General features: G+C 44.3%; 1 long non-coding RNA gene across 1 annotated transcript; it reads right to left on the reverse strand.

Annotated features, from left to right (window-relative positions):
• Positions 1–6,646: 6,646 nt before the first annotated feature.
• Positions 6,647–7,564, reverse strand: LOC119302185. The gene is made up of 3 exons (XR_005147391.1): positions 7,259–7,564; positions 7,076–7,168; positions 6,647–6,917 (listed from the first exon to the last, which is right to left on the reverse strand). It is a non-coding gene; the product is annotated as an uncharacterized LOC119302185 (long non-coding RNA).
• Positions 7,565–10,835: the final 3,271 nt, after the last annotated feature.

Below are 10,835 nucleotides of genomic sequence, written 5' to 3' on the forward strand. Positions count from 1 at the left end.
CCTTCCCCCTTTCCTACTCCGTGTGGGAGGTGGAATCCTACTAGGACTAGGGAGTCCTAGTAGGACTCCACACCTTGGCACGCCCTCCTAGGGTTGGCGGCCTCTCCCTCTCCCCCCTTTATATACGGAGGCAGGGGCACCCCATAGACACACAAGTTGATCTTTTAGCCGTGTGTGGTGCCCTCTCCATAGTTACACACCTCGATCATATCGTCGTAGTGCTTAGGCGAGACCCTGCGCCGATAACTTCATCATCACCTTCACCACGCCATCGTGCTGACAAAACTCTCCCTCGTCCTCAACTGGATCAAGAGATCGAGGGACGTCATCGAGTTGAACGTGTGTAGAACGCGGAGGTGTCGTACGCTCTGTGCTTGAATCGGTTGGATCGCGAAGACGTTTGACTACATCAACCGCGTTACTAAACGCTTCCGCTTTCGGTCTACAAGGGTACGTGGACACACTCTCCCCGCTCGTTGCTATGCTTCTCCTAGATAGATCTTGCGTGATCGTAGAAATTTTTTTAAAACACTACATTCCCCAACAGGTCTGTCGCTGACCCATTCATTGTCGCTATCTTTCGCAGGAGTCATGGCCGCGTGTGGAAAGCGAGGGGAAAGGGGTCGGCGGCGCTCTGAGGGAGAAGGCAGTGACACAGAGGGAGGAGGTTGGCGAGCGATCTAGTCGGGGTAGATGACGTGCCCGGAGCGAATTTAGGTTCGGAGGGGAGCCAGGAGAGATAGGAGATTTTACTTGGTCGCCTCCGGCCAGAGTCCTTGGTCGCCTCCGGCCGGAGTAAATATACTTGCAGGATAGGGGTTGGAGTAAATTTTTACTCCACTAACCGGTTTAAGGAATCGTCTAGGTGCGGCATAGAGGAGGAAAAATGAAATTATCCTCCCTTATAGCCAGATAGGGGAGCGGTTAGAAATTCCCTAAGAGCATCTCACCCAATAAATTCGGTTTTCCTCCTCTAATTGACACCTAACCAACCCTCAAAAGCTCTAGAGGAGGATAGTTTTTACTCCGACCAACTCTATTCCTAAATATACTCCCCTGTAGCTGGCTGGAGTAAAAAAATTGCTCTGAAGACGCCTTCGCACCCCCCGTTTCGTTCGTGTCATCGCGACACAACCTCGGACTACCGCCGCTGCACCCCCATCGCAGTCCGCCACTCGCCCGTTACCCTCGAGCAGCTCCAAGCTCCGTGCACGCACGCATGGAAGCTCCACTGCAGCTTGCCGACGGGCATGTGGAGCGTGCGTGCATCTACGGCGAGGGTCATGTGCGTGGTGTGGAGAACATGTGGGTGTTGTTGTAGTGAGTGTGAGGGTGCAGCCAAGGGCGTGTGAGACCAAGCCTGGCTTGGCCACGGCGGCCGGCTGGAACAACATCGTCACAGGCTTGTGCAACGAGGGGTTGCAAGAGCTTTTGCGCGTGTTGTGGGGGCGCAAGGCTGCCGCAGTGTGTGTGTGGGCTCATATAGGAGCGGGTGAGGCGCCGGTCTACCGAGCTTTGAAGCTCCGGCTATGGCAGCCATGTACAAATTCAAGTGGGGCAATGGGAAACGGAGCTGGAGAGGCAGGAAGAGACGCGACTCATCTTGGGAAGGTCGATAGTGAGTTGGGTGAGGGCCCGGGAAGTGGAATGATGATGAGAGCGGGATGCATATATTGGTCGGAGCTTGAGATGCAGCGAACAAAAGGGATGTAGAGGGGGCGACCCATGCGTTGTTGCCTCCGGGGCGGAGAAGCCAACGTCGGGGAAGAACAGGGACATGGTCGCACGTCCTATGGTCACCGATGACGCATCCTCCTCGTCGGTACCGGTGCTGCTCGTCCTAACGTGGTCATCATCATCGTCGCTCGTTGCGGAGATATATGCTCTAACCAATGCATCAGTGTTTGAACTAGAGTATTTGAGAGAACCAACTGCCGAGGACAGATACAAGTTATTAGCAATTGATGCAATAACAAATTTTCTATGTATACTTGATTCAGTTGGTTGCATGCATTGGCAATAGAAAAATGCCCGACATGTTTGCGCGAGCACTACTAAGGTCACACCAAAGAGGTCACCATCATATTTGAAGCAGTGACATCTGTTCAAGATACTTTCTGATGGGATGCTTCAACATGCAACTATACTATCAACGAGCATGACTACACCATGGGATACGACCTTGCCAATGATATCTTTCCTCGGTGGGCAGGATTTGTGAAAACTATACCCATCCCCAAGGTAACAAACAACGTCTCTTTACACAAATGCAAGAAGGTGTTACGAGGATATGAAGAAAGCATGTAGAGCGCTACAAACTCGTTGATGTATTGTTTGTGGAGCGGCAATGAGTAGTATTCGGAGACACCCGGGGAAGTGCTGACCCATTGTGTACTTGAACAATATAATTGTCGATGATGAGAGCGAAGGGGCAACTTACCCACATGATTTTAAGTAGTCCGGAGTATATGTCCGCCTCCCGGGACAAGATGCAAAGCATGTTGTTGTGCCAACTTTAAGATAAACAAGCGCACATGCAACTATTCAATGATCTTGTGGAGTATATGTGTAGATTCACATGATAGATCATTGAAGGAAGGCACTATACATCATTGAATATTACTAGCAAACGGGCCCGTGCGTTGCGACGGAAAAGAAATCCCATGCCCCTAAGCACAGTTGTGTCTGCATCTTGGAAGGAATTGTAGTAGGGCAATGTACATGCTTCTTGCCAAATCGACACTATTGATCACCGATGCACTTGCTAGGTTGGTTGCTCGGAAAAGCACCACCTTGCGCCATGGACGTTGGCATTTGACATTCTGGACCAGATTGACCAGTGACTGATGGTTTCTCTGTCTCGCACATGATTCCTACTCCGCCCTATCTATATTGCCCATGCCCACATAGATGGACTTCTTGGGGTCGAGTGAGCATCGACAAAATAAATAAACATGTGCTTGGAAACCTATAAAACAAATTAACACTTGAACAAAAAAAAATTGCGCATACAACTCAAACAACTTTGCAAGTAGCAAAACAATAGTATGAAATTATTCAAAAGTACCAAGGTCCATTCTTGGAAATAATCCATTATCAGATAGAACAGTGTCCAGTCCTTTCCTATCACAACAGCACATGTGATATAAAATCGGATTTTTCAAGTTGTAGGTTTAATACAATTTTAATTCATAATTTTACATGTCTAGAACTAACTCATTGTCTTGATTATAGATTCAACTTTCAGTAAATTAATCAATGGCAGTGAGCTACATATGCGCATGGTTTTTATTCCCCTCATCCAATATCATTAATGAAACGATGTACTAACAAAATATACATCATAAAACTCCCACAAAAAGTTACATCATAAACCAATGTGCTTTGAGTGGATATTTTTTGTTTATGCAGAAATGTACTGACCAAACCGAATTACTAAATTACCTCGTGAAGTCTCAGGGTGTCTTCACTTTTTGTGTGTGTGGAATGTCTCCCCCACCAGCAAGTTTCAAGTGAACATTACACTCTTGCACATATGTATTGTTCGAACTCTAAATTTCTATATGTACATTTATTCAAACCTTCAAGCAGCTCTTTGTTAGCGGCTGCTTGTTCCAGAGGCGCAGCAAGCCCCATCAAGTTGCGATTCTGCGAGGAAGCATCAGGAGCATTAGTCTCTTTTGATGGCATCTTGCATGCAATGCTTCTTCACAAAGTAACAAAAAACAACATCTATTTAGTAACAGAGCTCAATAACACACCTCAAGATCAATAATACTTGGTCACTAAAACATCAGAAAGTACTCTCCTGTTGAAAACTTGAAATGCATCAGTACATTGATCTTTTACTTCCATAAGCAAACTCCCATTGATCTTTTGAATTCTGATTCTCTAGGGGGAACAGAAGCGTCAGGCTACTCATAAAATCCCGGCATTCAAGGCCACACCTACGTCAAGCTGCTACCATGAGGCACCTTCTCCCGCAAGGCTGAATACTGAAAGGTAGACATGGAAACAAATCAACTATCTTCGTAGTTTTCTAGCCCATTGGCTTTAACATTCAGAAGACGTTTCTAGTACTGATTATTCAAAACTGCTATTGCCGCAAGCCATCCCAAGTGGGGAGAAAAAATTCACCCAACTATGGATTGTTGTGTGCTTTGGCCGTTGCAAACCCATGCATATGATGGAGGTCCGCAAGCATCCTAGCAGCTAGGTTAGCAGCAATGGTAGCTCTCGCCGTTTCTTGTCTTGCTCCTCCTGGTCCAAGCTATTACTGTTTCTGCCTGAAACACCTGCGCATGCAGCAAAAAAAATTCAGAGATATAAGATGACAGAGTAGAGAGCTTGTACGCCGTGCCACCCTTAGGCTGCACCCTGAACAAATTTCAGACCACCGCATGCCTTAGTTGCTCCTGCAACGCCTCCCAGCAGAGATGCGAGAGAGAGGGAGACAGAGGAGAGGGAGGAAAAACAGAGAGTCGGTTCAACTCCTTTTCTGCTCTGTTTCCGGTCCTAGCTATAGGAGGCGCGCTTCAGTTCGACGGCGGTTCACACAACGTTGTTGTAGATAACAAGATCTTCTCCCCCTCGGCCCCTCCGACGATGCGCCTGACCCGCTGCTCTAGGGAGGTCGCATCCCGCTGCGGAGGACCAAAGTCTCTGAACAATATTGCTGGTCTATTAAAATAGTTTTGGCAAACTGGAATATTTATAGTTCCCTAGGTTGGTAATCCATGAATTTACGATGGGATCCTGACCAGGCATATCAACAAAAAGATCGTGATCACATATTATTTGCAGGAACGAAAATTTGCAATCATGGAGGTCCGACTGGCAAACCCCTGCAGACTTGTCCATATACAATGAAACCTGAAGAACAGATCCTTAGTTATGCACATCAGTACTTGGAATGAAGCTCCTCACGAGCTTTACTCCAGCAAACCAAATCAACAGTAAAAAGATCAAATAAGCTCAAATGAACCCAAATATGAGATTAGATTATCGTACCTGAAAAGAAACAGTTCAATCTTCAGGCAAAGCAACACTTATTTTGCAGGGATATTTCAGGAATTCAAAAAAGATAACAAAGAACCAAGGGGAGGGACAAAATTAAATGTGGCAGGCTACATTACAATCTCAAAAACTTGGCGTGGCTCAACGATTGATAAAAGATCGTAATAGAAGAACTCAAGAGTGTTGTTCAAGAGCTTCGCCAAGTTTAAACCCTTTTTACACGGACCAGCGACGCCACCTGGCTTACGTCGTCCTCGTTCTCGCGATAACCACCACCGGGCTGAGGGATTCTCAACAAAAACGCCGGGCTCAGGCAGCGGCCATCGCCGTTCCTCACATCTGGCGTTGGCCAGCAGCAGGATCATTGCCCTCTTCAAAATCGCTGGCGGCGAGCCTCGGATGGATGGCCTGGAGGATGTGTCCCCTGCGTGCGTCGTGGCGGCAGCAGGAGTCGTCTCGTGTCGCCTAGTTGATGCAGCACCAGGCAGTTGTTTCGATTCGATTTGTTCTCGCGATGGAAGGAGGTGGATTTTTAGTCTCGTCCTCGGTTCGAGTCATATACGTATTTTTTCTCTCTCATTATGAAGCCCACTCGTGTCTTTAGGGCCCATACAAAAGCAGGGCACTTGCCTGGTCCAATACGGGCAAACATGCCCCCAATGCGAGGCTGCGTGGGTTATTTTTCTCCCTTGATATGTCAAGTTATTTATGAAATCTCATCCGTCAATCTCTATAATTAACATAAAATCAACGGATAAAAGGGTAACATATGGAGAACTATGAAAGCCTCCTCACTTTTTTTTAATTTATTAGTTAATTCGTATGAAAGCCTCCTCACTTTGATATTAGGTAAAGATAAAGATGTGTTAATTATGAAGGGCAGTATGGATTATTTTTTTGAGGGGCAGAAGGGCAGCATGGATATTTTTTTTTAGGAGCAGAAGGGCAGCATGGATTTTTTTTTTTTTTTGAGAACTAAAGGGCAGCATGGACGCCGCGCCAGGCCTTGACCCTCGACGCACGTTGGGCCGAAATATGACAGCCAACAATACTACGCGTGCACACCGCAAGGCTCTTTCGAATTTCGGTTCTGCTTTTCTAATACCACATCGCTAGCTGAAGCTAGGTCAAACGTGTTTATAGATTAGTCTACCAAAGAGGTTAGCACCGAGCGGCAGGCCCGGTCAGCACACTTAAATTATCTTGAGATATATATCCGGTTTGATATGATATTCAGGACATTTGAAGACCACACGACACGCTGTGGTTAGCACTTTTTTTTTTGTACTACATATTTTTCTTTCATACATTTCTTGGGGAATTTTTTCATTGACATAATACATATTTTCTTTCATTGCCCTTTTTTTTAATGGAAAGACCCGATGCGCCCTGCTGATTCATGCATATTGTTATTGTTTAGCTTTACTTTTCGCAAATGATACAACTCGTTCGGTTGATTCTGGGTGGACACGCGATATGACTTTATTATTTGGAAACTAGATGATACCCCGCGCGTTGCTGCTGTACTTTTAGTCAATAAGTCAAATAACTTTGTTTACAAAGTAGATATATGATTATAAGATGAAAATATTGCAATAGTCAGTGGGCACAATAGGTAATGTGAATTATGTGAGATGGTCAAATGTTAATGTATATAAACATAGTAAGAATGGTGATTCCAAAATGAAGATGCTTTGAAAGGCAACAACCATGTCAGAACACATTGCTTGCCCAAGATATAATGGATTGAAGCTATTAAATGAATAAAGCAGGAAGACGATCTAATTTAAAGGATAATAGGAAAAATGATACACAAACATGCTAGTCGTCTTAGTCTTCCTTCACTTTGTGGTTCTCCCATTTGTTATCTCCACTCCATCTAATATTAATGTGTGTGTTACCTAAAGGAATATAAAAGAAGGTAAGAAAATATCTAGCATGCAAAGACGAATTCCAGATTGATCCATACAAAACCTGGTCTATGCTAAAAAAAAGATGAAAAGAAACAACCTGCATGTAATAAAGTTCACCTTTGTGTTTCAAAAAAAGTAAAATTCACCTTGTTGTGATTAGAAATACCCCAAGCTCCTTCCATTACCGACCTTGGTAAGCTTCAGATTGACGACTGTATAACTTCAGTATAGTTTACATCCTAAAACACAACATAAGATAATCCATGTTTGAAATTTTCTACATGCAGTAAGTGGATTAAGCTAATCATTGAAGAGCAAATATATCTTACGTTCCATCTGATCCCAACCAATTGAAGCTGAATTTCCTGAGTAATTGACACCTAATTGGCTAACAAACTAAGAGTGAAATTACATAACAGCAAGGCAAAAAGTTTGAGGCTAACACAATCAAGAAACAATACAGTATGCCAAAAAAATGTATTACTCCCTCCGTTCTGAAATGTAGGTCGCTGGGGCTTCTGTTCCGACCAGGTGAAAAGTTGACAATTGACCTGAATACCCTCCCTTCAAAATTTGAATCCCGATCGATCGTCTTCCACCTCCGCCTCCGCCCTCCACCTCCACCGACCCTCACCTCCGCCCTCCACCTCCATCTCCACCTCCACCCTCACCTCCGCCCTCCACCTCCATCTCCACCTCCGCCCTCCATCTCCACCTCCGCCCCCTGCCCAGGCGCTGCCGCCGCTGGAGTAGAGCTAGTGCTCTGCTGCCGCCCACACACAGGGGCTCCTCCTGACCCGCGCCCAGGTGGAGGCGAGCACAGGCTGTTCCGCCATCTCCACCTCCGTACCCACCTCCGGCCACTGCATCCAGGCGCAGGCGCTCCTCCTCTCCCACGTCCAGGAGCTGCTGCTGGGTTCGGCTGGTGCCCAGGTTCATCTCCTCTCTCTGATCATTTGATTCTCTGCTGGAGTACATCTCTCTGCTGTCGCTGGAAACGAACTGCAAGCATGAACAATACTCAAGTGATTCAAGAGATGTACTAATTCAAGAGTAGTCAAGAGTAATTCAGAAGTGCCAACATTTGATTCAAGAAATGTTTGCTGCCAAAAATTCAACAAATAATTTGAACAAGTTAACTGAATTAACTGTTGACTGTAGCATTTCAGACAATAGGAGTAGCAGACCAAACTGTATTAACTATTGACTGTGCATCATTGGTTTTGAAAATTCTGGAAGAACCTCTGCCATTATGTTGATTTACTTTAAATAAAAATCATAGACTGAAAATGTTGTCATCTGGATTACACATGTTCTTTTTCTCATTAGAGGATCATGAGAGAAAACTATTGAAAATAGTCTGGAGTAAAAAAAATCTGAGAACACACACACAACAAAAACAGGTTCATGACTGGAGTAGTACTATAATAAGACCTGACAAAACTTCTTTTGGCTGGGAGAGATTTGAGTGTTTTTATATCATTGCTAAGAGATTTTATTACTGTAATAAGACTTGACAAAACATCTTGAACTGATAATCTACAGCAAACTTGCTTGAATGCAATGCAAGCTGTACCTCGATCTGTCCTGAAACAATGACCACGTAGCAAAGAGAGGAATGAACTGCAAACATAAACAATTTGATGAGAATTTGGTTCAACTAGCCAATAATTTGATCTAACCATTTGACAAAATCCGAATCTACTGATGCAGGAATACTGTCAAATTACTGTTGGAGTACAGTTCAGATTATAACAGCAGTACCTGAAAGCAGCAGAAGATGGTTGTCCCAGACCTCAACTGCACTCCACCTGCAGAAGATGCAGAAGATGAAATGGGTGATGATGATGCAGGAGTACAAATGGATGAAGATGTAGGAGTACAAATGGATGAAGATGCGGGAGTACAACATGCAGGTATAGCTACAGTGGCATTTCAGAAATTTTCAGTTAGTGGTGGAAGAAAAAAATCAGTTAAATTACAGAATACAGTTTGATGATATGATCATATCATCATTTGATCATTTGATGATATGATCATATCATCATTTGAATGCTTATGTTCATTTGACCATTTTTCCTTTGATCATTTGATCATTTTTCCTTTGCTGTATTTCTTCGTGCAGGTGTTGAGCAATCAGTTAAGAAAAGGGATAGCCTCGATGACAAGCAAAAGTATGCTGATTATGTTGCAATGCACACACTGTGCATGAGTAGAGGGGGCAAATTTGAAAGAGATGACAAGAAAAAGATTGCCAGTTTCTTTGGAGTGGGTGTATGGAATGTACAAAGAGTTTGGAAGAAAGCAATGAAGCAAATTGCTCAAGGTCTGGAGGTGGATGTTTCAAGTCAGAGAAAAAAGAACCGTGGAAGAAAGCCAAAGGACATTAATCTAGATCAAATACCTACCATTCCACTTAACAAGCGGTCTACTATCAGGTCACTTGCTTGGCAACTCGGTTGCAGCCCTACGACACTCCACCAGAAGTTCATGCTGAAGTTGATAAAGAGGCATACAAACTATTTGAAGCCAGTTTTGAAGGAAAAGAACAAGAAGGATAGAATGGAATTTTGCTTGTCAATGCTCGATGAGACAACAACACAAACTGAAAGGCCAAAATTCAAGACCATGCACAACATTATTCATATTGATGAGAAATGGTTCTATATGACCAAGAAAAACAGGAACTATTATCTGCTATATGGGGAGGAAGAGCCTACAAGAACTATACAAAACGGCAGTTGTATTGGAAAAGTCATGTTCTTGACGGCTATTGCTAGGCCAAGGTGGGATAGTGAAGGAAATGTGACATTTTCTGGGAAAATTGGAATTTGGCCGTTTGTGAAAGAAGTTCCGGCTCAGAGGAGAAGCGACAACAGGCCCAGAGGAACAATGGAGACGAAGTCCATAAAAGTCAACAGGCAAGTAATGAGAGAGTTCATGATAGATAACCTACTACCAGCAATACAAGCATCTTGGCCTGAGAATGATGCTGGGCAAACCATCTATATACAACAAGACAACGCCAAGCCCCATATCTTGCCCAATGACCCAGAATTTGTAGCAGCCGCGGAAAGAACTGGACTCGACATCAGACTAATTCAACAACCTGCCAATAGCCCTGATCTGAATGGCCTTGACCTTGGGTTCTTCAACCCGTTGCAATCTCTGACAGATTGTCTAAGCCCTAGAACGCTTCAGGATCTTATCAAGGGTGTGCTAGATGAATTTGAAAACTATGAAGTTTACAAGCTGAACAGAGTTTTCCTATCTCTACAAGCTTGCATGATTGAAATCTTGAACCACGCAGCGGGCAATGGGTATAAAATACCCCATGCGAACAAGGAAAGGCTAGAGAACCTTGGGATGCTACCTCCAAGACTTACATGCCCTGAAGAGGTATGTGCAAATGCCATGCACAATCTTGGGATAATGGAGAGAGTTCAGTGATGGAAGAAGAGGCTTGACATACTTGTCGAGATGCTTGTTGATATGCTTGAGGAGTTGCTTGTTGAGATGCTTGAGGAGTTGCTTGTTGAGATGCTTGTCGAGATGCTTGTCGAGATGCTTGAGGAGTTGCTTGTTGAGATGCTTGTCGAGATGCTTATTCATATGCTTGTCGAGATGCTTATTCATATGCTTGAGGAGTTTCTTGTCGAGATGCTTGTTCAGATGCTTGAGGAGTTGCTTGTTGAGATGCTTGTCGAGATGCTTGTTGATATGCTTGAGGAGTTGCTTGTCGAGATGCTTGTTCAGATGCTTGAGGAGTTGCTTGTTGAGATGCTTGTCGAGATGCTTGAGGAGTTGCTTGTTGAGATGCTTGTCGAGATGCTTGAGGAGTTGCTTGTTAAGATGCTTGTGATATTTGTGTGGAGTATGTGTAACTCCTTGTTTGTGTGGAGTATA

This window comes from Triticum dicoccoides, chromosome 5A (genome assembly GCF_002162155.2).
Source record: "Triticum dicoccoides isolate Atlit2015 ecotype Zavitan chromosome 5A, WEW_v2.0, whole genome shotgun sequence".
NCBI lineage: Eukaryota > Viridiplantae > Streptophyta > Magnoliopsida > Poales > Poaceae > Triticum > Triticum dicoccoides.